This window comes from Hyla sarda, chromosome 3 (genome assembly GCF_029499605.1).
Source record: "Hyla sarda isolate aHylSar1 chromosome 3, aHylSar1.hap1, whole genome shotgun sequence".
Classification (NCBI taxonomy): Eukaryota; Metazoa; Chordata; class Amphibia; order Anura; family Hylidae; genus Hyla; species Hyla sarda.
The window spans coordinates 410712365-410738468 of NC_079191.1; the positions used below are offsets into that span (position 1 = coordinate 410712365).

The 26104-nt window shown below is 47.0% G+C and overlaps 1 long non-coding RNA gene across 1 annotated transcript in view; it reads right to left on the reverse strand.

Moving 5' to 3' along the window:
• Positions 1-17369: 17369 nt before the first annotated feature.
• The window catches only part of LOC130362976 (uncharacterized), a 57548-nt gene continuing 48813 nt past the window's right edge, over positions 17370-26104 (reverse strand). Inside the window, exon 5 of the long non-coding RNA XR_008891667.1 lies at positions 17370-17466. This is a non-coding gene — a long non-coding RNA (uncharacterized LOC130362976). The remainder of the gene's footprint in view (positions 17467-26104) is intronic.

The window sequence follows — 26104 nt, forward strand, 5'->3', positions numbered from 1 at the left end:
CTTTTACATGTGCTCACATTGAAGGTTTCCAGAATATTGCTGCAGATGCCTTATCTAGGAACAACCTCTCACATTTCTTTCAGGTGATGCCGGAAGCCGATTCCATAGGGGCGCAAGTTCCCCCGTTCCATTCACTAGTCATGAATTGAACCAGCATCTTCGGATAGCCAAACGTTTGGTCAGTGATTCCTTGTCTACAAATACACGTAAAATTTATGCTACGGCATGGAACTCATTCTCCAAATACAGATCCGAGCATGCCGAGGGCGACAAGATTTCAGTTCCTTTCCTTTTAGCTTATATTGGGTTTTGCCATTCCACACTGCATTTATCACACAATACTATTAGGAGTTATCTAGCCGGTATCCAACACCATCTGTCCTTAACCAATACCTGTAGTTATTCTATATTCTCTTCCCGCCTGGTGAAGTCCGCTCTGAAGGGCATCCTCAAGAAGGAAGTCCCTCGCAGCCCAGTCAGACAACCTATCACAGGCAACATGTTCAGGCAGTTGTCCGACCTGTTAGATTCCGCACCGTTGGGTTTCCATGATAGCCTCACATTAAAAGCAGCCATGTACCTTGCCTACTATGGGTTTCTCAGACCAGGCGAGTGTACTGCTCGGTCCGTTAACGCACCCTTTCTTAAGGTCAGTCAGCTGTCTTATGTTTCTGATCGTTTCGAACTGTCCCTCACTCAGACCAAGACCTCGTCTCCGGGTCAATCCGTGACAGTCCGATTTTTCCCCACTACGCACAAATGGTGTCCTGTCACGGTCCTCCGTGATTTGTTGAATGCCTATGTTAACCCATCTGCTGATGACCCTTTGCTCCGTTTCAGATCTAATCCATTAACTACTTCTCAGTTCATCAAACATATACGCATTCTGGTCAGGTCGCTGGGAGGAGACCCGACCTCATTATCCGGTCACTCCTTCCGTATTGGCGCAGCTACAGCCGCTTCTAAGCACGGGGTCCCAGCTCACGTAATCAAGAAATTAGGACGTTGGAAATCCGGATGCTACATGCAGTATATCCCTAACCCTCGCAAAGAAATGGCTAGCGCATTCCAGTCTCTTGTGTTGTAATCTGCAATAAACAAATGTTTGTTTAAATCCGGGTTTTGCCCTCTTTTCCTGGCATATTCTTCACGCCGCAGTTATGGCACACTTCAGACTGCCTAGTTGAGGATGATAGGTTATTGGTTACAGTTGGTTGTTAGGTTAGTATTAGGGTTTTACGCATTTCGGTCATGTAGCAACGACCACAAATGGAAAGGCCTGCGCAGCTGGCCTGTAATTGTGGGAGGAGCGGGATGACTATAAGAACCCACAGCTCTTCCCCTTCTATGACGCCGTGGGTTCTTCGCTCCCACCCGCCCCCCCTTCTTTTATTTCTTCACATTTACCACAGGGTATGCCCTCTTTTCCTGGCATATTCTTCACGCCGCAGTTATGGCACACTTCAGACTGCCTAGTTGAGGATGATAGGTTATTGGTTACAGTTGGTTGTTAGGTTAGTATTAGGGTTTTACGCATTTCGGTCATGTAGCAACGACCACAAATATATATATTTATCTGTAGCAAGGTGTGAGCCACTCACCACATACACGCCCTCCTCACCACCTGTGCCGTAGACCGGCTGGTACCGCCTCCAGCCTATTATTAGACAAGAACAAAGACGAGGTCCGGCACCAGGATGGTTGCAGATAAAAACTTGCATTGTTTTATTGAAGATATCGCAGTACAAGGCAGAACGTCTGACGCGTTTCGCACGTGACCGTGCTTAATCGTAGACTGAGACTAAGCATATATATATATATATATATATATATATATATATATATATATATGTATATATATATATATATATATATATATATGTATCAACTGGCTCCAGAAAGTTAAACAGATTTGTAAATGACTTCTATTTTTAATTTCGAATCGAATGACTCTGTAAATATTGTGGAATGATTCCCTGTAATGTGATAGTTACATTATAAATATCCTCCAGAACAGTGGTCTCAAACTGTGGCCCCCAGATATTGCATAAATTCAACTCCCAGCATGCCCGGACAGCTGTAGGCTGTCCAAGCATGCTGGGAGTTGAAGTTTTGCAAAATCTGGAGGGCCATAGTTTGAGACTGCTGCTCTAAAATGTTTGCCGTGTCCCTCCTTTCCAACACAGACTTACATCCAGCCTTAAAGGGGTTCTCCTGTGGAAAAACGTTCATTTTATTTTTTTCAAATCAACTGGTGCCAGAAAGTTAAGCAGATTTGTAAATAACTTCTATTAAAAATTCTTAATCCATCCAGTACTTATCAGCTGCTGTATGCTTGACAGGAAGTTGAGTAGTTTTTTTCTGTCTGTCTCTCACAGTGCTCTCTGCTGACACCTCTGTCCGTGTCAGGAACCGTCCAGAGCAGGAGAGGTTTTCTATGGGGATTTGCTTCTACTCTGGACAGTTCCTGACATGGACAGAGGTGTCAGCAGAGAGCACTGTGGTCAGACTGGACAGAACTACACAACTTCCTCTGGAGCATACAGCAGCTGATAAGTACTGGAAGAATTTAAGGGGTACTCCGACCCAAGACATCTTATCCCCTATTCAAAGGATAGGGGATAAGATTTCTAATTGCGGGGGTCCTGCCGCTGGGAACCCCCTCGATCTCTCCTGCAGCACCCCTGTCCTCTCGTGCACGGAGAAAACTTCTCTCTGTGCCTGATGACTGCCGATACTGGGGCCAGAGGATCGTGACGTCACAGTTCCACCCCCTCGTGACTTCACGCCCCGTCCCTTCAATGCAAGTCTATTGGAGGGGGCGTGGCGTCATGAGGGGTGGGACTGTGATGTCACGATCCTCCACACCAGTATCTCCAGTCATCAGGCACAGAGCGAAGCTCACTCCATGCACCAGATGACAGGGGTGCTGCAGGAGAGATCGAGGGGGTTCCCAGCAGCGGGATCAGACGATCCTTTGGATAGGGGATAAGATGTCAAGGGGTGGAGTACCCCTTTAAGATTTTTTTATATAGAAGTAATTTACAAATCTGTTTAACTTTCTGGAACCAGTTGATTTAAAAAAATGATTAGTACCCTTTAACTCCCTCGATATGTGATTTGTTCTTAACATGAAACCTCATTTATTCTAGCTATGACCCAATCCTACAGTGAAGGAGGAATTTGGCGATTACTGGTGCGATCCCACTATTATCATCACAGTCACCCGGACACTCACTCTGTAAGCTTCGAAGCTTCGCACCATTGTAAAGACTAATACCTGATACTGTTCATGGAAAGCTGTTCTGCACATGTACGATTTCTACGTCCAAATAGATTTACGTGTCTACAAAGGAAAGGGGTGTTTTTAATTACAATATATCAAAACAATGCTGGACTGGATCTTAAAAGAAATGTACTTATTTTTAACTTTTTTCCATGAATATTGTAGTTAAATAGTCGCACTCTTTAGGGAAATACTATGAGTTACAGGACAAATACAAGTCAATGACCATTTTTTACTCCATGACTTTAAAGCATACCAGTCATATTACAAAAAAAATGAATAAATAATGCATCTATATGTTACTCACTAGGTCATGCAGATGCTTTACATGTCTTTTTATGTGTCTAGCCTCTGTATTTGTCTCACACATCGCTCTGTTCTGCTGCTCACTCATTCTGGCATCCACTGCTCAGGGAGGGGAGTGTCCGAGGCAAGCATTGAGCCTGCCCTCACTCACAATGCATTCACTTCCTCCCTGAGTCTGCTGTGCTGGGTCTCTTCATGCAATCACTTCATGCTTCTCTGTAACCCCTCTTCTCTATTTTCATGCTGAAGTCTGATGGGACAGGAGTGAGCACAGAGGAGTGCTAGTCCCGCCTTCACTTCCTGGACTTTGTGCCAGCCTGCTCTTCAGCTAGGACAAAGATGAATTCTGCAGCTGGGCAGGATTATGTACTTCACTGTATTTGCAGCTAACACTTCTGCAGGAAGGCTATTCCACGCATCCACTACTCTCTCAGTAAAGTACAGTGGTCCCTCAACATACATTGGTAATCCGTTCCAAATGGACCATCGTTTGTTGAAACCATCGTGTGTTGAGGGATCCGTGCAATGTAAAGTATAGGACAGTGGTCTACAACCTGCGGACCTCCAGATGTTGCAAAACTACAACACTCAGCATGCCCGGACAGCCAACGGCTGTCCAGGCATGCTGGGAGTTGTAGTTTTGCAACATCTGGAGGCCCGCAGGTTGAAGAGCACTGGTATTTGAGGTTATACTCACCTGTCCCCGCCGCTCCTGACCCATCACCGCTCGTCACCGCTGCTTTAGATGTCGCCCTCCATCACTGTCGCCGCGTCCTCGTGGTGTCCCCGACGCTCTGGCAAGGCCTCTGCTTCCCCGGCATTCTCGCTCTCCATCGCCGCCATCACGTAGTTACGCACGCCGCTCCTATTGGATGACGGGACGGCATGCGCAGCGACGTGATGATGACGATGGAGAGCGCCGACGATGTAAGGGGATCCCGAAGAGGACGCGCCGGAGCCCCGAGGACAGGTAAGTGATCGTCAGCGGACCACACGGGGCACCGTAAACGGCTATCCGGGGGCAGCTGAAGCAGTCTGCGCTGCTGAATAGCCGTTTATGCGATGGGGGGGTCACTGTAATACTTCCCGATATTACTGCAGAAACCTTTGCCCCTTAAATTTAAAACTATGTCCTTTTGTGGTAGTTTTTCTTCTTTTAAAAATACCCTCCTCCTTTACCGTATTGATTCCCTTTATGTATATAAAAGTCTCTATCATATCCCCTCTGTCTCTTCTTTCTTCTATACATGTTAAGGTCCTTTAACCTTTCCTGGTAAGTTTTATCCTGCAATCCATGTACTAGTTTAGTATCTTATAACTCTCTCTAGAGTATCTATATCCTTCTGGAGATACGGCCTCCAGTACAGCGCACAATACTCCAAGTGAGGTCTCACCAGTGTTCTGTACAGCGGCATGAGCACTTCTCTCATTCTACTGCTTATACCTCTCCCTATACATCCAAGCATTATGCTAGCGTTTCCTGCTGCTCTATTACATTGTCTTCCTACCTTTAAGTCTTCTGAAATAATTACTCCTTAATCCCTCTCCTCAGATACTGAGGTCAGGACTGTATCAAATATTCTATATTCTGCCCGAGGGTTTTTACATCTCAGGTGCATTATCTTCCACTTGTCCACATTAAATTTCAGTTGCCAGAGTTCTGACCATTTTTCTAGTTTTCCTAAATCCTTTTCCATTTGGCAGATTCCTCCAGGAACATCAACCCTGTTACATATCTTTGCGTCGTCAGCAAATAGACATACCAAATTTAAGATTTATGTTTTGCTAAGATGTTCAAAATATTAAAAGTTTTTGATTTTGAAAGGGCCCATTTAACACTTATCCTGCAATCTCCTGAATGGTGCCCTGGCTATCCTCATGCACAGAGCAGGGTCAGCACACCCCTTCATGCATCTCCATGGGAGACCCGTACATAGCTCTTGTGTATCTACGGTTCTTCCATAGAGAAACATGGAGGGAGCATGTCAATCCCTGCTCCATGCACCCCCTGCAGACCATTATCCCTCATCTTATGGAAAGGGGACAGGTGTTAAAGTACTTGAGTACCGCTTTAAGGTTTTAGTTAAAGGGGCACCCCACTGGAAACAATTTTTTCAATCAACTGGTGCCAAAAAGTTAAACAGATTTGTAAATTACTTCTATTTAAAATTCTTAATCCTTCCAGTACTTATCAGCTGCTGTATGCTCCAGAGGAAGTTCTTTTCTTTTTGAATTTCCATTCTGTCTGACCACAGTGCACTCTGCTGACACCTCTGTCCATGTCAGGAACTGTCCAGAGTAAGAACAAATCCCCATAGCAAACCTTTCTGCTCTGCTCAGTTCCTGATATGGACAGAGGTGTCAGCAGAGAGCACAGTGGTCAGACAGTAAGGAAATTCAAAAAGAAAAGGACTTACTCTGGAGCATACAGGAGCTGATAAGTACATAAAGGATTAAAGAAAAATAATACAAGTCATTTACAAATCTGTTTAACTTTCTGTCACCAGTTGATTACATTTTTTTCCAGGGGTGTACCCCTTTAAAGTGACTTTCAGACGGTAAAGATGAATGAGCAGTGGTATAGCAATGTAAAATAAAACAATATACTATTAGACTTTATTAAACAGACTGTTTGACTATATCAGCAGTCACAGAGTCCCAAATATTTGGAGGTTTCCAAATGACCACAGCCACAACCAGACGACTGACCCAATGATAGGACCAAGGGCAACAACCTGCATCTAAAGTAACATTTCCCAAACGGGCATGCTGAAAGTTGTAGTTTTGAAACAGCTGGAGGCATACTGGTTGGGAAACACTGGTCAAGACCCTATTTTGAGCATTTTTGCTCATGTGATAGGTTACCGGCCCTACATTATTTTTGTTTGCTGGGCTCCCCAAAAGACATTGACCACATTAAATGTATGGTCACACCTACTATACAGTGCGGCAAAAAAGTATTTAGTCAGCCACCAATTGTGCAAGTTCTCCCACTTAAATAGATGAGAGACCTGTAATTTTCATTATAGGTATACCTCAACGATGAGAGACAGAATGAGAAGAAAAATCCATAAAGTCACATTGTCTGATTTTTTAAAGAATTTATTTGCAAATAATGGTGGAAAATAAGTATTTGGTCACCTACAAACAAGCAAGATTTCTGGCTCTCACGGACCTGTAACTTCTTCTTTATAGGGGTGCTCCACTGTAAAACATTTTCTTTTAAATCAACTGGTGCCAGAAAGTTAAACAGATTTGTAAATTACTTCTATTAAAAAAATCTGAATCCTTTCAGTATTTTTCAGCTGCTGTATAATACACAGAAAGTTCTTTTCTCTTTGAATTCCCTTTCTGCCTGACCACAAGTGCTCTCTGCTGACACCACCATCTCCATGTCAGGAACTGTCCAGAGCAAGAGCAAATCCCCATAGCAAACCTCTTTTGCTCTGGACAGTTCCTGATGTGGACAGAGGTGTCAGCAGAGAGCACTGTGGTCAGGGAGAAAGGAAATTTAAAAATGAAAAGAACTTTGTGTATTATACAGCAGCTGATACGTACTGGAAGGATTGGGATTTTTAAAAGAAGTAATTTACAAATCGTTTTAACTTTCTGGCACCAGTTGATTTATAAGAAAATGTTTTCTAGTGGAGTACCCCTTTAAGAGTCTCCTTTGTCCTCTACTCGTTACCTGTATTAATGGCTCCTGTTTGAACTTGTCATCAAACTTGTCATAAAAGACACCTGTCCACAACCTCAAACAGTCACACTCCAAACTCCACTATGGCAAAGACCAAAGAGCTGTCAAAGGACACCAGAAACAAAATTGTAGACCTGCACCAGGCTGGGAAGACTGAATCTGCAATAGGCAAGCAGCTTGGTGTGAAGAAATCAACTGTGGGAGCAATTATTAGAAAATGGAAGACAAACAAGACCACTGATAATCTCCCTCAATCTGGGGCTCCACACAAGATATCATCCCGTGGTGTCAAAATGATCACAGGAACGGTGAGCAAAAATCCCAGAACCACACGGGGGGACCTAGTGAATGACCTGCAGAGAGTTTGGACCAAAGTAACAAAGGCTACCATCAGTAACACACTACTTGGATGATCCAGAAGAGGATTGGGAGAATGTCATATGGTCAGATGAAACCAAAGTAGAACTTTTTGGTAAAAACTCAACTCGTCGTGTTTGGAGGAGAAAGAATGCTGAGTTGCATCGGAAGAACACCATTCCTATTGTGAAGGATGGGGGTGGAAACATCATGCTTTGGGGCTGTTTTTCTGCTAAGGGACCAGGACGACTGATCCGTGTAATGGTGGAAATTCTGCAGTGTGTACAGAGAGGCAGAATACTATTGAAAACAACGAGAGGCTGCTGCAAGCGTAATTCCATAGTGTGCACAGGCCATATTACAATGATAAAATCTGCTGCATATGTAGTATGTGAGAACATATCCTGAAATTTGAATAATTCTCCCAAAAATGTATCTTACCGAATATATTATATGTATACAAAGATAGATAGATATGAGATTGATAGATAGATAGATAGATATGAGATAGATAGATATGAGATAGATATGAGATAGATAGATAGATAGATAGATAGATATGAGATAGATAGATATGAGATTTTATTTATTTATTTATATAGCGCCTACAGATTCTGCAGCGCTTACAATTATGGGGTACAAACAAAGACAAGTATCAGACATAAAATTACACAATAACTATTCAAACAAGAGGTGTGGGGATATATTGAGGATATGTTGGGGATATGTTGAGGATATGTTGAGGATATGTTGGGGATATGTTGGGGATATGTTGGGGATATATTGAGGATATGTTGGGGATATGTTGAGGAAATGTTGAGGATATGTTGGGGATATGTTGGGGATATGTTGAGGATATGTTTAGGATATGTTGGGGATATGTTGGGGATATGTTGGGGATATGTTGGGGATATGTTGGGGATATGTTGGGGATATGTTGGGGATATGTTGGGGATATGTTGGGGATATGTTGGGGATATGTTGAGGATATGTTGGGGATATGTTGAGGCCAATTAGAGAATGTTATAGGCCTGTCTGAAGAGATGTGTTTTTAGGCCACGTTTGAAACTATGGATGTTGTTGTTGAGTCTGAGGGATTGAGGGATAGCATTCCAGAGAATCGGTGCAACACAAGTGAAGTCTTGGAGACGGGAGTGAGAAGTTCGGATTATAGAAGATGTTAGTGTGAGATCATTAGCAGATCGGAGAGAACGTGTAGGATGGTAGACGGAGATGAGAGAGGAGATGTAGGGAGGTGCAGCATTGTGGAGAGCTTTGTGTGTGAGACTGAGAATTTTGTACTGTATTCTGGACTGAATTGGTAACCAGTGTAGTGACTGGCACAGGGAGGAGGCGTCGGTGTAGCGGCTGGAGAGGAAGGTGAGTCTGGCTGCGGCATTAAGGATGGACTGGAGAGGAGAGAGTTTGGAGAAAGGAAGGCCTATTAGTAAAGAGTTACAGTAGTCGAGGCGGGAGTGAATCAAAGCAATAATGAGAGTTTTAGCAGTTTCAGTAGTGAGAAACGGGCAGATTCTGGAAATGTTTTTGAGATGCAGGTGACAAGAACGTGAAAGAGACTGAATACGGGGAGTGAAAGACAGATCAGAGTCAAGTATAACTCCAAGACAGTGAGCCTGCTGCCCGGGAGTTATGGTAGTACCACATACCGAGATGGAAATGTCAGGGTTAGGTACAGTATCAGTTGATGGAGAAAAGACAAGAAGTTCTGTTTTAGAAAGATTTAATTTCAGATATAAAGAGGACATGATGTCTGAGACAGCAGAGAGACAGTCACTGGTATTCTGTAGGAGTGCAGGGGTGATGTTGGAGGAAAAGGTATAGAGTTGGGTGTCATCAGCGTAGAGGTGGTACTGGAAACCAAATCTACTGATTGTTTTTCCAATGGGGGATGTGTAGAGTGAAAAGAGTAGAGGACCCAGGACCGATCCCTGGGGAACCCCGACAGCAAAGGGAAGAGGAGAAGAAGTAGAGCCAGAAAACGAGACGCTTAAGGAGCGGCCAGAGAGATAGGAGGAAAACCAGGCGAGAGCAGAGTCCTTGAGACCGATGGAGCGGAGACTACTGAGGAGGAGTTGGTGATCCACAGTGTCAAATTCGCAGACAGGTCCAAGAGAATCAGTAAAGAGAAATTGCCATTTGATTTGGATGTCAGAAGATCATCAGTGACTTTGGTTAGGGCCGTTTCTGTGGAGTGAAGGGAGCGGAAACCAGACTGTAAGGGGTCAAGGAGAGAGTTCTCGGAGAGATAGCGGATAAGGTGGGAGTAGACCAAGTGTTCCAGGAGTTTGGAGATAAAGGGGAGATTTGAGACGGGTCGATAGTTGGCTGCACAGGACGGGTCCAGAGATGTTTTTTTCAATAGTGGGGTTATGATAGAGTGTTTGAAAGAGGAGGGAAAGACCTCAGAAGAGAGGGAGAGGTTAAAGATTTTAGTTAGGTGACAGCTGATAGCAGGAGAGAGAGACTGGATGAGGTGTGAAGGCATGGGGTCACTAGAGCAGGTAGTGGAGCGGGTGGAGGAGAGGAGCCTGGAAACCTCATCCTCCGTTACAGGCTCAAAAGCTGAGAGTGATGAAGAGGAGATGTGGCTGGGAATTGGATCAGAACTTTTAGGGGACTGGGAGAGGATTTCATCACGAATGTCATCGATTTTAGTTTTGAAGTATTTGGCCAGGTCCTCAGCACAGAGATCAGTGATTGGGGTCTGTACTTTAGGCCGAAGGAGAGAGTTGAACGTGTCAAAAAGGCGTTTTGGGTTGTTAGACAGAGAGGAGATGAGGGAGGTAAAATATGTTTGTTTGGCGAGATGAAGAGCGGAGTAATAGGATTTAAGCATGAATTTACAGTGCAGATAGTCTGAGGAAGTTTTAGTTTTCCTCCACAGACGTTCAGCACACCTAGAGCATCGCCTGAGAAAGCGGGTTGTTAGCGTGTGCCAGGGTTGCTGCCATCTGTGTCGGGAGGTTCGTATATTAGAGGGTGCCATTTGATCCAGGAAAGACTTCAGGGTGTCATGGTAATGTTTGGCTGCTAGATTAGGGCAGGAGAGAGAAGAGATTGGTGATAGTGAAGATTGTAGAATGTCTATAAATTGACTGGTGTTTATGGCACGCAGGTTTCTGTAAGTGTACAAGGTTGGAGTGTCTGGAAGAGGATAGGAGTTACTGATAGAGAAAGAGAGAAGGTTGTGGTCAGAGAGCACAAAAGGAGAATTAGTGAATTTAGAGACAGAGCAAAGTCTAGAGAAGATCAAGTCCAGTGTATTCCCATCCTTGTGTGTGGGAGAGTCATAAGCTGTGATAGGGCAAAGGAGGAGGTTAGAGACAGAAGCCGAGAGGCAGAAGAGGAGATTGGGGTATCGATGGGGATATTAAAATCACCCATGATGAGTGTAGGTGTTTCTGAGGAAAGAAAGTGAGGGAGCCAGGTGGCAAAATGATCCAGGAACATTTGGGGAGGACCAGGAGGACAATAGATGACCGCCACTCTGAGAGACAATGGGCGGAAGAGCCTGAGGGTGTGGACCTCAAAAGAGGGAAATGTGAGTGAGGGTAATGGGGGGATGACTTGAAAAGTGCATTGTGGGGCTAGAAGCACCCCAACTCCTCCACCATGCCTGGTGTCAGATCTGGGGGTATGGGAAAAGTGAAGGTCACCATAAGATAAAGCAGCGAGAGAAGCAGTGTCAGAAGGTTGTATCCATGTTTCTGTGAGAGCCAGACGATTAAGAGAATTAGTGAGAAATAAGTCATGAATCTGGGTGAGCTTATTGCACACAGATCGAGAGTTTAGGAGAGCGCAGTTAAAGTTTGTAGTGGTTCCGCAAGAGGCAGGTAGTGTAGAGCAAATATTCGTGAAAGGTGGGCCAGGGTTAGGAGCAATGATAAAAGCAGAAGAAACAAAAGGGAGAGCAGATTACTGGGTGAAGTGATGAAGCTTCTGTACTGTACCATGGAATGAAGTGACTTTGGGTGGTTTATGATGGTGAGCAGTGCATGCGAGCAAAACATAGGTGAGGGAAGGAGGCATGGACAGATGTATATAGAGTCCACCGGTGAAATCGGTGGGGGATAGAAGAGAAATGTATTGCAATGATATAAGTAGTAAGTGAGTGCATGTTTGTTTAGATAGGTAGATAGATAGATATGAGCTAGATAGATAGATAGATAGATATGAGATAGATAGATATGAGACAGATAGATAAATATGAGATAGATAGATAGATATGAGATAGATAGATAGATATGAGATAGATAAATATGAGATAGATAGATAGATAGATAGATAGGAGACAGATAGATAGATATGAGATAGATAGATAGATATGAGATAGATAGATAGATAGATAGATAGATAGATAGGAGACAGATAGATATGAGATAGATAGATAGATAGATAGATATGAGACAGATAGATATGAGATAGATAGATAGATAGATATGAGATAGATAGATAGATAGATAGATATGAGATAGATAGATAGATAGATAGATGATAGATAGATATGAGATATATAGATATATATGAGACAGATACATATGAGATAGATAGATAGATTTGAGATAGATAGATCAAAGTGCTGTGTGCATGTTCTTACTGGATCCCTGTAGGACACATCTGCTTACAGTAACTATATAGTAACACTACTTCACAGGAGATTAAGTATTTAGTGTTTAATTTCATTTAAATAATTTATATGCAAATACAAAACATATTTGTGTTCTGGTTCAGGGATAGGACTAACATACTGACGGTATTTTGGCTTCATCGCTACATTCAAAGATATTTGGAACATTCTGTATGATTACAAATCGGAAATGTGTTTGTCTTAAAGGAACACCCCGGGCAAAATGTACATACAGACAGAGGAGAGGAGATTGTCTGCAGGATCTATGCAAAAAGTCACCAAGCACAATGCAAAAAGGATGGGTTTGTCCAAATTTCGTGAAACGCGTTTGAGAAACTTTAGGGAAGAAAGTATGTCCCTACTCCATAGGACGCAAAGTATTGAACATGGATGTAAAACCCGACATGTCTGGAATTTGTTTTTCCTTCCAAAACTAATGAGAGAAACAGAATTGAATTCCAGTTTAACTATCATTATCTTATCCTGCAGACAATCTCCTCTCCTCTGTCTGTTATCATCCTCACTAAGAGGTCTATTATACAAAGTCATATTCCCCAAATTAGGATATTATTAGTTTTCTATGTGGTAGAATTAAATCCATGTGTATTTTACGGGGGGTCAGAGTTGCTCTAGTTTTTTTTATGGTGCATGCTGAGCTCCGCTATTCAACAAGACTCCGACTCTAATAGACTTCTAGGAAGGAACTCAGAATCCCCGGTCAGACCGACCACCTGGTATAGAATGAGCTGGTCTACAACTTTGTGCAGTGACCCCCCCCCCCCCCTGACCTACGATGGTCCCGACATACGATCATTACAACATATGATGGCCTCTCAGAGGCCATTGCATGTTGAATGCAGCATCAACATACGATGCTTTTGTATGTCGGGGCCATCACATAAACGGGTATCCGGCAGCGCAGACTGCTTCAGCTGCCAAGGAATAGCCGTTTATGGTGCCCCGTATGGTCCACTGACGATCACTTACCTGTCCTCGGGGTTCCGGCGCGTCTTCGGGATCCCCTGCATCGTCGGTGCTCTCCATCGTCGTCATCACGTCGCTGCGCACGCCGTCCCGTCATCCAATAGGAGCGGTGTGCGTAGCGACGTGATGGCGGCGACGGAGAGCGAAGATGCCGGTGAAGCAGGGGCCTTGCCGGAGCATTGGGGACGCGGCGGCAGCGATGGAAGCGACATCCAGGACAGCGGTGACGAGCGGTGACGGTCAGGAGCGGCGGGCACACGTGAGTATAACCTCCAATACCAGTGGTCTTCAACCTGCGGACCTCCAGATGTTGCAAAACTACAACTCCCAGCATGCTCGGACAGCATAACAGACATGCAGACATACATACATACCCACTACAGGCAGCCACCCCAATGCCATTTTGCACAGAACTTCTTCAGGGAGTCAACTCTGCTCAAGTATCCAAAGTTGCCTGGAGAAGAAGAGTGAAGATCACGGTGGCACGGCCAGCAATCATGTTGATCCCGCGATCACCCTGCGATGGTCCTGATCAGCCCCCCAACCCACCTGCTCCAGTACTTTAAAGAATTTAGGTCCCACTATCAAGTTAGATCACAAAATCTAAATGGTTAACAGCCTCGAAGCAGCTATTGCTTCTTCAGGCATAGCACTGTTGCCTTTGGTCCTAGGTTCAAATCCCACCAAGGACAACATCTGCAAAAGAGTTTGTATGTTCTACTCGTGTTTGTGTGGGTCCTCTGGGTTCTCCAGTATGTCCCACACTCCAAAACACACTGATAGGTGGATTTATATTGTGGGCATCTATGGGGACAGTGACCAATTTGAGTAAACAGTGTACTGCACTACGGAATCTGTGTGCTCTATCGGGGACATCTATCATCGTTGCTTTGATAAATTTGGCTTACATAAGCAAACAACAATAAATCATTTTTGAATTTTTTCATTTTTAAATTTTTTTACCACTTTTTCCCCCTGTACTAACCCATTTTTTTTCCTTCTCATTTCAGATCTGTGTATCCTGTGGACTACTTCGGATCTGGTGTACAATGACCTGCATTTTTTTGTTTAATATTAATAAAATGGTTAACGAGGGCTTGTGAGGAAATGTTTTTTTAAAGGTGTTGTGTTTTTAATTTTTTTATTTACCGTATTTTTCGCTGTATAAGACGCACTTTTTCTTCCCCAAAACTGAGGGGAAAAAGTCGGTGCGTCTTATACGGCGAATACACCCCTATTGCGGCGGTCCCTGTGGCCATCAATGGCCGGGACCCGCGGCTAATACAGGATATCACCGATCGCGGTGATGCCCTGTATTAAACCTTCACACGCGGCGATCAAAGCTGACCACCGCGTCTGAAGGGAAAGTGACACTAACCCGGCTGTTCAGTCAGGCTGTTCGGGACCACCGCGATTTCACTGCGGCGGTCCCGAACAGCCCGACTGAATAGCCGGGTTAGTGCTTACAGGACACCAGGAGGGACCTTACCTGCCTCCTCGGTGTCTTCTCCGTTCAGGGATCCCCTGTATGCCGGCGCTCTCCTTCCTCGTCATCACGACGGAGAGCGAGGATACCTGGCCGGCAGCAGAGACGTTCCAGAGCGACGGGGACACGGCGACAGCGATGGAGCGACATCCAGGTCAGCGGTGACGGGTCCAGAGCAGCGGGGACACGTGAGTACTACCTCCTCCTGCAGTGGTCTTCAATCTGCGGACCTCCAGATGTTGCAAAACTACAACTCCCAGCATGCCCGGACAGCCAACGGCTGTCCGGGCATGCTGGGAGTTGTAGTTTTGCAACATCTGAAGGTCCGCAGGTTGAAGACCACTATTGGGTTCAAAATCTTTATTTTTTTAGATTTTGCCCCTAAAAATTGGGTGCGCCTTATACGCCGGTGCGTCCTATAGGACGAAAAATACGGTACTTGACAGGCTTAGTGGTGAAAGCCGTCTAATAGATGAAGTCTATTACTAAGTCGGACTTAGTGTTACCTCCAATTACAGCTAGCGCTATCCCCCAATTATTACCCCAGTACCCAGCGCCACAGGGGTGCCAGGAAGATCCGGTACCAACAATCCTGGAGTGTCAAAAATGGCGCAATGGCAGTAACAGGCTGGCATTATTTAGGCTGGGGAGGGCCAGTAACAATGGACCCCGCCCACCCTGGTAACGTCAGGCTGTTGCTGCTTTGTTGGTACTAGACATGTGCAATTAGTTTCGGACGTAATTCGTTTTGGTCCGAATTGTGCATATTTCGTACATTCGGATTGATCCGAATGTACAAAATATTTACATCCGAATGAATCCAAACTCCGAACAAAACGAATTGTACATGCCTATGAAACTGTGAAAAACTAATTTTATTTTTGTTAAAACAAAATTCATTTTCATTTAGAAGCAAGGGACCATTATCGGGAGCACGGAAAAGAAGAGACCCGCGGAGATCAGAACATTAAGACAGGTAAGATAATGTAAAATTCTATGTTATTCATTAATACATGATGTAATGTTGAATGAATGAATGAATGAATTAATTAATTAATTAATTAATGCTGTATGAATGATTGATGTGTTTGATCGATGTGTTTGATTGTTGGGTGATTTATGTATAACATGTCATGTCACTTGCGCTACCACTGTTTCTGTTACTGTTACCAGGGTGCCTCCAGCTGTTGCAAAACTACAACACCCACCCAGCATGCCCTGACAGCCAAAGGCTGTCTGGGCATGCTGGGATTTGCAGTTTTGCAACAGCTGGAGGCCCCCTGGTTCATTGGCAAAGATGTGCAAAGCTATTTTTCATCTTTCATTTTTAAATTTCCCTCTATCTTTTCTAAACTGGATTAGTAGGTCAATGAAATGCATAGTAATTGCCGTGGGAACATTTTTCATTCATAAAACCGCAGACTTAATTGGATAATTGCCATTTAGAACTTTTGGGGTCCCAACGTTCTAAACGGCAATTATCCAATTAAGTCTGCGGTTTTATGAATGAAAAATGTTCCCATGGCAATTACTATGCATTTCATTGACCTACTAATACAGTTTAGAAAAGATAGAGGGAAATTTTAAAATGAAAGATGAAAAATAGCTTTGCGCATCTTTGCCAATGAACCAGGGGGCCTCCAGCTGTTGCAAAACTGCAACTCCCAGCAAGCCCAGACAGCCTTTGGCTATCAGGGCATGCTGGGTGGGTGTTGTAGTTTTGCAACAGCTGGAGTCACCCTGGTAACAGTAACAGAAACAGTGTTAGCGCAAGTGACATGACATTATACATAAATCCCCCGACAATCAAACACATCGATCAAACACATCAATCATTCATACGACATTCATTCATTCAACATTACATCATGTATTAATAAATCACATAAAATCATATTAACTTACCTGTCTTCCAATGTTCCGATCTCTGCGGCTGCCCTCTTTTCCTGCACACGCTTCCGATAATGGTCCCCTGCTTAAAAAAGATTTATCCGAATGTACCCGAAAACCGACTGTATCCAAAAAAAATCGCTCGAACCCTCGAATACCGAATGTATCCGAAAAATCAAGCCCGAAAAAATTACCAAAATGAAAATTTTACCCAAAATGAAAAAACGGAACAAAACGAAAAATTTTCTTGTGCACAAGTTTAGTTGGTATCTGGCTGAGAATAAAAATATGGGGAGCCCCAAGTTTTCTTCATAAATAGTTAAATGTAAAAAAAAATGCATAGGGTTCCCCCTATTTTTATTCTCAGCCAGATACCAACCAAGCAGCAACAGCCTGACGTTACCAGGGTGGACGAGGACCATTGTAGCTGGCCCTCCACAGCCTAAATAACACCAGCCTGTTACCGCCTAGGCCCAGGAACACCATTTTTTATACTCTGGGCTTGTTGGTTCCGGCTCTTCCTGGCACTCCTGTGGTGGTGGGTACCGGGATGATAATTGGGGGTTAACGCTAGCTGTTTTTGGTGCTAACATTTCCTGGATTGGAAATGGATTACGTCTATAAGACAGCTTCCACTACTAAGCCTGTAAAGTAAATTTTAAAAAAACAACAAGTTTTACAAACTTTTATTCCAAAAAACACTCCCCCCACAAGCCCCCGTTAACCATTTTATTAATATTAAACAAAAAAAAAAAAATACTGGTCATAGACATAATCCATCGATTCCGAAGAAGTCCTCTGCATACACGGATCTGAAATGATAAAAAAACAAAATATGGAAATTGGTTAGTTCATTTATGGTGCCCTCCCTTAGGAAAAACGTCCGTTTCCAAACAGGGAGCCTCCAGCTGTTGCTAAACGAAAACCCCCGTCATTTTAATTTAGCAACAGCGAGCCTCCAGTTTAGCAACAACTGGAGTCTCGCTGTTTCTAAACTAAAATTCCCTGATGGGAGTTGTAGTTTAGCAACAGCTGGAGGCACCCCAATTCTAAACTACAACTCCCATGATGGGAGTTGTAGTTTAGAAACAGCTGGCGGCACCCTGTAGCTAATCTACAACTCCCGTGATGGGAGCGGTAGTTGAGCAACAGCTGGAGGCACCCCGTTCCTAAACTACAACTTCCGTGATGGGAGTTGTAGGTTAGAAACAGCTGGAGGCCCCCCATTCCTAAATGTGGTGGTCCAGTACAGGAGGTGCACCCCTGTACCCTTGCTGCCCTGTCAGGCAGCCCCCATACAGTGTCCCCTGCCCGCCCCCCCCCCCCCCCGCCCCCTGCGTCTGTTCCCCTTGCATATTAATTTGTATGTGTGTTATCTCCTGCAATTTACCTGTAATGTGTTATAGCTTTAACAACAGTCAACATGTGATTAACCTGATGTCATGTGATTGTAACCCAGTGAGGTGTCAGTGACCATGTTACCTAAGGGTGACCTATGGGACCCCTCTGAGTCTCCCCATATAAGCCCTGGGTGGAGCTAGTTCACTCAGGAAACTAAGTCTTTTCTGAGCCACAGTGCAGTAAAGTTCTAGGTGTGTGTCTAGAGTGCAGAGGAGGCCTATAGTCTGTCAAGCAGCCGCAGGTCTACAAGTCCACTATGCCCAAAGTCAGAGCTGGTAAGCTACAAACAGGGTAAAGTCAAGTCAGTCAAAGTCAACCTGTCTTCTGTCAGTGTGGCCTGCATCAAAATTGTCCCAGTCCACTGCAAGTCCCAGCAAGCCCTAAGGTCTCTGAAGTCACTGGTCACCTCCGTGGGCCTAGCAAAGCTGTATAGACTGTTACACCTGTCTAATTCATTAAAGCTACCGTTGTCCGTAACTTAGTGTCTGAGTCATTATTGTCCCCGTGCCTAGCCCTGGATCCAGCGGTATACCTTTGGGTGGTATTGAGGATAAACCACACCCTGGCGTCATGAATACAAGGGGTTAATGCCATCTGCCCCTAGGGTGACAACATCTGCACTGCATCAAAATCTCTACCATATAAACTACAACTCCCATGATGGGAGTTGTAGTTTAGCAACAGCTGGAGGCACCCCAATCCTAAACTACAACTCCCGTAATAGGGAGTTGTAGATTAGCAACAGCTGGAAGCACCCCGTTCATAAACTACAACTCCCGTGATGGGAGTTGTAGTTTAGAAGCAGCTGGAGGCACCAGCCGCCCACTTGCTGTTGCAAGTTACAACTCCCAGCATGCCCTTACAGTGAGGACATGCTGGGAGTTGTAGTTGCACCGGTGGTAGATGCAGGCCGGCCGGCTTGTCATTTCATATTTCCCGGTCTGAGCTGTGATTGAACAAGACCGACAAGACCAGGCGGGCAGGCGGGCAAGATGACTCGGCGGGCAGGCGAGATGACCATTAGATGACCGGTCGGGCGAGCTGTGGGGGGAGATGACCGGGCAGGCGAGCTGTGGGGGAGATAACCAGGTGGGCGGGCGAGCTTTGGGGGAGATGACCGGGTGGGCAGGCGAGCTTTGGGGGAGATGTGTGGGTGGCCTGTGTGGGAGATCACCAGGCAGGTGAGCTGTGGGGGAGATGACCGGGCATCCTGTGGGGGAGATGACTGGGTGGGCGTCCTGTAGGGGAGATGGCCAGACTGGCGGCCTATGGGGGAGATGACCGGGTGGGCGAGCTGTGGGGGAGATGACCGGGAGGGCATCCTGTGCGGGAGATGACCGGGCAGGGGGGAGATGAGCTGTGGGGGTCCGAGAGGTGACCCGACAGAGGGAGGGGGTGGGGGAGCGAGGATGGAATAAAATAGGGAGCCCGGGCGGCTGCACAGTGATGTCAGCCCGGACTGAGTGGCGCCGGGCCGACTAGGGCTAGGGGACACTGACTGTGGGCAGAAGTTCAGGCAGGATAGGGTTAAGACAGGTCCCCCCCCCCCCTCCCTATTTGGTTGCTCCCAGGGCTGGTTAGCCAGTTAGAGTAAGGTATAGAGTCACATGGGAAAAAGGGGCTGGGCATTATCAGCAAGGCATAAGGAACGTCCTTCCTCCCATCAGGCACTCTTTTTGGTACCTGTGTCCAGCAGAGAAAGGTTGGTGCTCTGGCTGCCGTTACGTCCGAGGAGCTCTTGCAACTGCTCCGGGAGCGGGCGCAGGCCGATGGGGGCTTCCTGGCTCGCATTGCTGCCGAGCTGGGAGCTCCGCTCCTGCACCCCTCGCCGGGTTCTGTGGCGGTGTCGCAGCCTGCTGCGGCTCGGCGTTCCGCCCGCAGGATCACTCGTCCTCCTGCTCGCCTTAGCCCCAGTCCTCCCCGGGGTTCCCAGCGGCGGGGACGCCATGTCGGCGATGTAGTTAGCAGGGGTGGGGGGAGGGGGGTCTCCGGCATTCGCGCGCGCGGGAGCGGTGTGGCTCCGCCCCCTTCGTCCTGCCCTCCTCGTGGACAGGGACCTCTTGCTCCCCTGTTGCCCTCTGCTAGTCAGGCTCTCCCCCCATCCACGGCTGCCCAGTCTGTCATGGGGAATAACGTGGGTGCCTCTGGTTCCTCTGCTGCAGGGGATTCGGAGCCTGCTGCTGCTGCTGCCCTCTCTCCTCTGGAAGGGGTTCCACCTGTTAGTCAGTCCTCCCCCCCCCCTGACCCTCTACTGACCCCTGATCCCATAGTGCAGGATAGTGAGGTGGAGGTCAGTGTTCCGCCCTCTGCCCCTGTAGGGGTGCCCTCAGTGCCCCGGCCCCGCGGCGGTAGTCGCCGGCGCACTCGCTCCCGTAGGAGGGGCGGCCAATCCCGTTCCCGTTCCTCCTCCTTTAGTTCCGGTAGATATTGCCACAGCAGGACCGTTGTTTCCGGCGATGGCAGGAGCTGTTGGCACGGGTCATTCCAGGCGTTCCAGATCCTCCCGCTGGAGGTCCCCCTCTTCCTCCGGCAGCCACTCCAGGAGCCCTCGGGGCCGGGAGAGTCGCTCTGGGGTTCGGAGAAGATCGTCCCGGTCCTCCAGGAGGCCATCCCGCGCAGACAGTCGGTCTGGCACGGCCCCCTCTTCCGGCGCAGCGGCTGCTGCGGCCGGGCCCACGAGGACTCCTACGGTTCCTGTGCTGCCGTCAACCACTGGTGTGATGCCTCCTCCTACAGCTTCATCGACTGGTGAGTCAAATCTTGCTGGGGCTTGGGGTTTAGCGGGTGGTCCGCGGGTTCTGGTTCCGGCCCTTAAGGCATTATTGGCGCAGCTGGAGCCTGGCTCGCCGGGGGGTGTGGTTAATCCCCCGGCCACGAGGGCCTCATCTCCGCCAAGGGCTGGGATTCACAAGTAGTCTTTTGTGGGATCAACCCCTTGGGATCGCATGTCAGTGAGGAGACCAAGCAGAAAATATGGGATAATCAATATATTGATATTTGGGCTTTAGTGTCGGTTGATCAGCATATTATAGATAGGGAGCGAAAACCGCCCACTGACAGGGGTTTTAAGCGTAGGCCCAAGGTTGCCAAGTCTATTGGCAATTGGCTGCAGGCCTTTTCTGTTCTGGGTTGTATCATGGGCGAAAAGCATCCCGAGCGCTGTTCGGAACTCTTCATATACATGTATTCCGTTTATAATGCCTTTAAGTCTCACGGAGGTCAGGCTTGGTGGAAGTATGATGAGGAGTTTCGCAGGCGTTTCGCGTTACAGCCCAGCGTGGGGTGGGGATGTAAGGCTACGGATGTTTGGCTTAGGTTAATGATGGCGCAGAAGCCGTCACCCTTTTCAGGGGGGGCCACTGTTCCGCAGTCCAGTCAACAAGGGGCAGTGGCCGCCAGGCGACCGGGTTCATGCTGGCTTTTCAACGAGGGCCATTGTAAGTTTTACGGACTGTGCAAATTTAAACATGAGTGCTCCTCTTGTGGGGGAGCGCACGCCGCAGTCCGTTGCCCCCGGCCTGCAAAGCCAGCATCCAGGGGCGCAGCGCCCGCTGACAGGAAAGACGCCAGTGAGCGTGGGCGCGATGTTGCCCTGGCTAGGGCTTTACCTCAACCGGTCGGAAGCTGAGCAGTTACGTATTGGTTTTTTGTTTGTTTTTTTCATTCCTTTTATTCCTTCTGTTTCACCCCAGTTGTCGAACAATTTGCAGTCTTCCAGGCTTTATCCGCAGGCTCTCCGTGACAAGGTCAGTAAGGAGGTAAATCTGGGCAGGATTCAGGGGCCTTATGCCTCCCCCCCTTTTGAAAATTTACGTGTTTCCCCTTTGGGTGTTGTGCCTAAGAAGGAAAACGGTAAATTTCGATTGATTCACCATTTGTCTTATCCTAAGGGCTCATAGGTTAACGACGGGATCTCCAAAGAGGAGGCATCTGTTTCCTATGTGTCTTTTGATAGGGCGGTGTTTTTGGTAAGAAAAGCAGGTCGGGGAGCCCTTATGGCTAATTCGGACATTGAATCCGCTTTCCGGCGGTTGCCAGTACATCCGGATTGTTACCACCTTCTGGGTTGCTGTGTGGGCAGTTGGTATTATTATGACACTTGTTTGCCAATGGGTTGTTCCATTTCGTGCCACTATTTCGAGATGTTCAGTACGTTCTTGGAATGGGTGGTGCGATATGAAACAGGCTGTCCATCAATCATTCACTATTTGGATGATTTTCTGTTTGTTGGTCCGGGTGGGTCCCCTTTCTGTCAATCTTTGCTGGATTCTTTCTGTTCCCTGTTGAGTGGTTTTGGTGTCCCGCTCTCCGCCGAAAAAACGGAGGGTTCGGTCACCACGCTTTCTTTTCTGGGAGTTGAAATCGATTCGATGAGGATGGTTTTTCGTTTGCCCGCTGATAAATTGAGTAAGTTATTGGAGTTGTTGGAAGGTTTCTGTTCGGTTTCAAAGGTTACCCTTCAGCAGCTCCAAACTCTCTTAGGTTTGTTAGTTTTTGCATGTAGGATCATGCCCATGGGGAGAGTTTTTTCTCGGCGGCTCTCTCTGGCCACACGAGGGGCCAGGAGACCCGATCACCACATCCGATTAACGTTTTCTATTAAGGCTGATTTGTTGGTGTGGCGCGAGTTTTTGCGCCGCTACAACGGTCGGACCTGTTTTCAGTCCCCCGAAGTTAGCAATATGGAGCTGTCCCTGTTTACTGATGCTGCTGGTTCCATTGGATACGGGGCCATCCTTGGTACGGAATGGAGTGCGGAGTCCTGGCCTCAACACTGGGTGGAGGAGGGTTTATGTCGGAATCTCACCCTCTTAGAGCTCTTCCCTATTGTGGTTGCCGTGGAGCTTTGGGGTCCCAGGCTCAGAGACAGCAAAGTTTGTTTCTGGACAGATAACATTAGTGTGGTTCACTGTATTAACGGTCTTTCTTCATCCTCCCTCCCTGTGTTGTCCCTGTTGCGGCATTTAGTTTTACGTTGTTTAGAGTACAACATTTGGTTTAGGTCTCGACATGTTCCTGGAATTGACAATGTGCATGCTGATCTGTTATCCCGTTTCCGTTTTCAGGAATTTCGCAACCTGTTTCCGGGGGCGGCCCAGGAGGGCCTGCCCTGCCCGCCGCTCCTGTGGACCTTGGTATCCTGAGTTTGTTGCCCTTGATTGCCTCCTCCGTGGCTCCGTCTACATGGTCTGGTCACGGTAAGGCTTGGGAAGGTTTGTTGTTGGTGGCGGGAGACAGGGATTTTGCTGGTAGCGAGAATATGCGTTTTTCCATCACGGTGGATTACCTGCTGGGTTTGCAGAGTGCAGGTTGTTCGGCGGTTGTTGCCAGGCGCCGTTTAAGGGGGGTGGGTTTTCATTTGAAGCTGCGGGGCTGGTTAGATTGCACTAGGCATTTTGGTCTTCAGCAGGCATTGAAAGGGTGGTAAAGGAAGCAGGTTCGAAAAGATACCAGGCGCCCAGTGTCCTTTCAGTTGCTGGAGATGTTAGTGCGGGTGTCTGGTGAGGTTTGTTCCTCTCCCTATGAGGGGCTTTTGTTTTCCACGGCTTTTTGTTTGGCTTTTTTCGGAGCCTTGCGGTTAGGCGAGCTGGTCCCCTCTTCGTGCCCATGGGGGTCTTTTGTGTGATGATGTGCTCTTGTCTAATGGAATAGTGTAGTTACGGATTAGGAGGTCCAAGACGGATCAGGTCGGGGTGGGGTGTTGGTTGAGTTTGGGTTCAGTGGGGGGGGCAGTGTGTCCGGTTCTAGCGGTTTCCGAGTTTTTGAAGGTCCGGCCTCCTGGGGACAGGTTTTTAGTTCATCAGTCAGGGGCACCTCTCACGCGGTTTCAGTTTAGTTCTCTTTTTAAGAAATGTTTGATGTTGGCTGGGGTTCCCCCGGCTGAGTTTGGGATGCATTCCTTCCGCATAGGTGCGGCCACGGAAGCGGCCAGGGCAGGCCTACCTGCCAGTGAGATTCAATGGATTGGTAGGTGGAAGTCTGGTTGTTATGCGGGATATGTTCGGCCCGAATTGCTCCTCTAACACGTTTTTCTTTCCCAGGTTCTCGTTCTCCAGTGGTTCACATTGTGGGGCATTCGTATATTCGCCTGGCTGCTCGACGGGCTGTCTGCCGACCGGGTGGTAGGTCTTTGGGATTCCAGGTCGAGGTTCATTGGCGTGGGATCGGGGGGCTCCCCTGGTCTCGGATTCTTATGGAATCTATTCAGATAGCTGGTATGTCACGGTCACCTGTGATTTTGGTTATTCATGCTGGGGGTAATGACATCCTATCCCTGCGGGTTCCCGAGTTAATTGTCCTTATGAGAGTGGATCTGGAGAGGATGGTATCCCTGTTTTCTGAGGTTCTCATTGTGTGGTCTGAAATTGTCCCCCGGGTTACGTGGCAGGGTTCTAGAGAGGCTCCGGTGGTGGAGAGAGCGCGTAGAACTATTAACTCCCATATGGCTCGCTTTGTGTGGGCCCGTTCTGGTGTAGTGGTAAGACATAGGCAGCTGGAAGGTGATAATCGTAGGCTGATGGGCCAGGATGGGGTGCACCTTAATGATATAGGCCTGGATATATTCCTGTCGGGTTTGCAGGACGGCATAGAGCAGGCCCTTTACGTTCTTGGTGGGGGTCGGAGCTCAGTTTAAGGAGGCTGAGCTCCTCCTGTGGCGGTAAAGGAGAGAAATACATGGAGAAGCGGAGGGGGAAGGCTCTTAGGCCCGGCGGCAGAGGCCGGCGGCTGGCTGTGGGGCTCCCCCTGGTTTGGCGACCTCACGGAGGTTGGATGGTTTGGTTACCATGTTAACAGTGTTATGACTAAATAAAAGCTGTGGCCGACCCCCACGTCCACCAAAGTTATAAGTTGTCGGAGTGTTTTTTATACTTATAAGGTTACATGGCAGGGGGGGGGGGGGAGTTTTAAGAGGTAGAGGAAGTTGGTTATTGAACACAGTCTGGGTGGCACCGGGCCGACTAGGGCTAGGGGACACTGACTGTGGGCAGAAGTTCAGGCAGGATAGGGTTAAGACAGGTCCCCCCCTCCCTATTTGGTTGCTCCCAGGGCTGGTTAGCCAGTTAGAGTAAGGTATAGGGTCACATGGGAAAAAGGGGCTGGGCATTATCAGCAAGGCATAAGGAACGTCCTTCCTCCCCTCAGGCCCCCTTTTTGGTACCTGTGTCCAGCAGAGAAAGGTTCCCACCCTCCCTATTTTATTGTTGTACGGGGTTTTTTCCCCTTTTGATTTTGTATTTCCCCTTTTTGATAAAAAATAAAAATAAAAAAATAAAAAAATATATATACATATATACAATTGTTATAAAAAAAAAAAAAAAAACCTATGTCAGTATATAATTACTTTGGTGTAAAATTCTTACCTTATGTTGGTTTCATCTGGATGGAATGTTTGTCTTTTGACTTAGTTAAGTCACAGCTGGCGGTAAAGGAGAGTAATACATGGAGAAGCGGAGGGGGAAGGCTCTTAGGCCCGGCGGCGGAGGCCGGCGGCTGGCTGTGGGGCTCCCCCTGGTTTGGCGACCTCACGGAGGTTGGATGGTTTGGTTACCATGTTAACAGTGTTATGACTAAATAAAAGCTGTGGCCGACCCCCACGTCCACCAAAGTTATAAGTTGTCGGAGTCTTTATTATATTTATAAGGTTACATGGCAGGGGGGGGGGGGGGGAGTTTTAAGAGGTAGAGGAAGTTGGTTATTGAACACAGTCTGCTTTGTACAGCTATGAATCCCGCTCTCCAAAGCAAGTTTTGTAGGCGGTTGCGACTATTTGTGTGACTTTCGCCCTTGATAAATCCCTGACCACTGCAAATTGAAAACTGAAATTTACTTTAGTAGGCTCTTTTGTTGCTTTTTGCTTCCAGACAAAAGTTGCTAAAAAATTTGCTTAGGCGCAGGTGCGACTTTTTGTGCGACTTTTGTAAGCAAAAAAACAGCTCTGAATCCCTTGATAATTCTTCCCCTTATATAGAGAAGAAATATTAGTAGTAGTAGTAGTAGCATTAGTAGTAGCTGCAGACCCTTGTTATTGATATGGGGCTGCCCAGTATG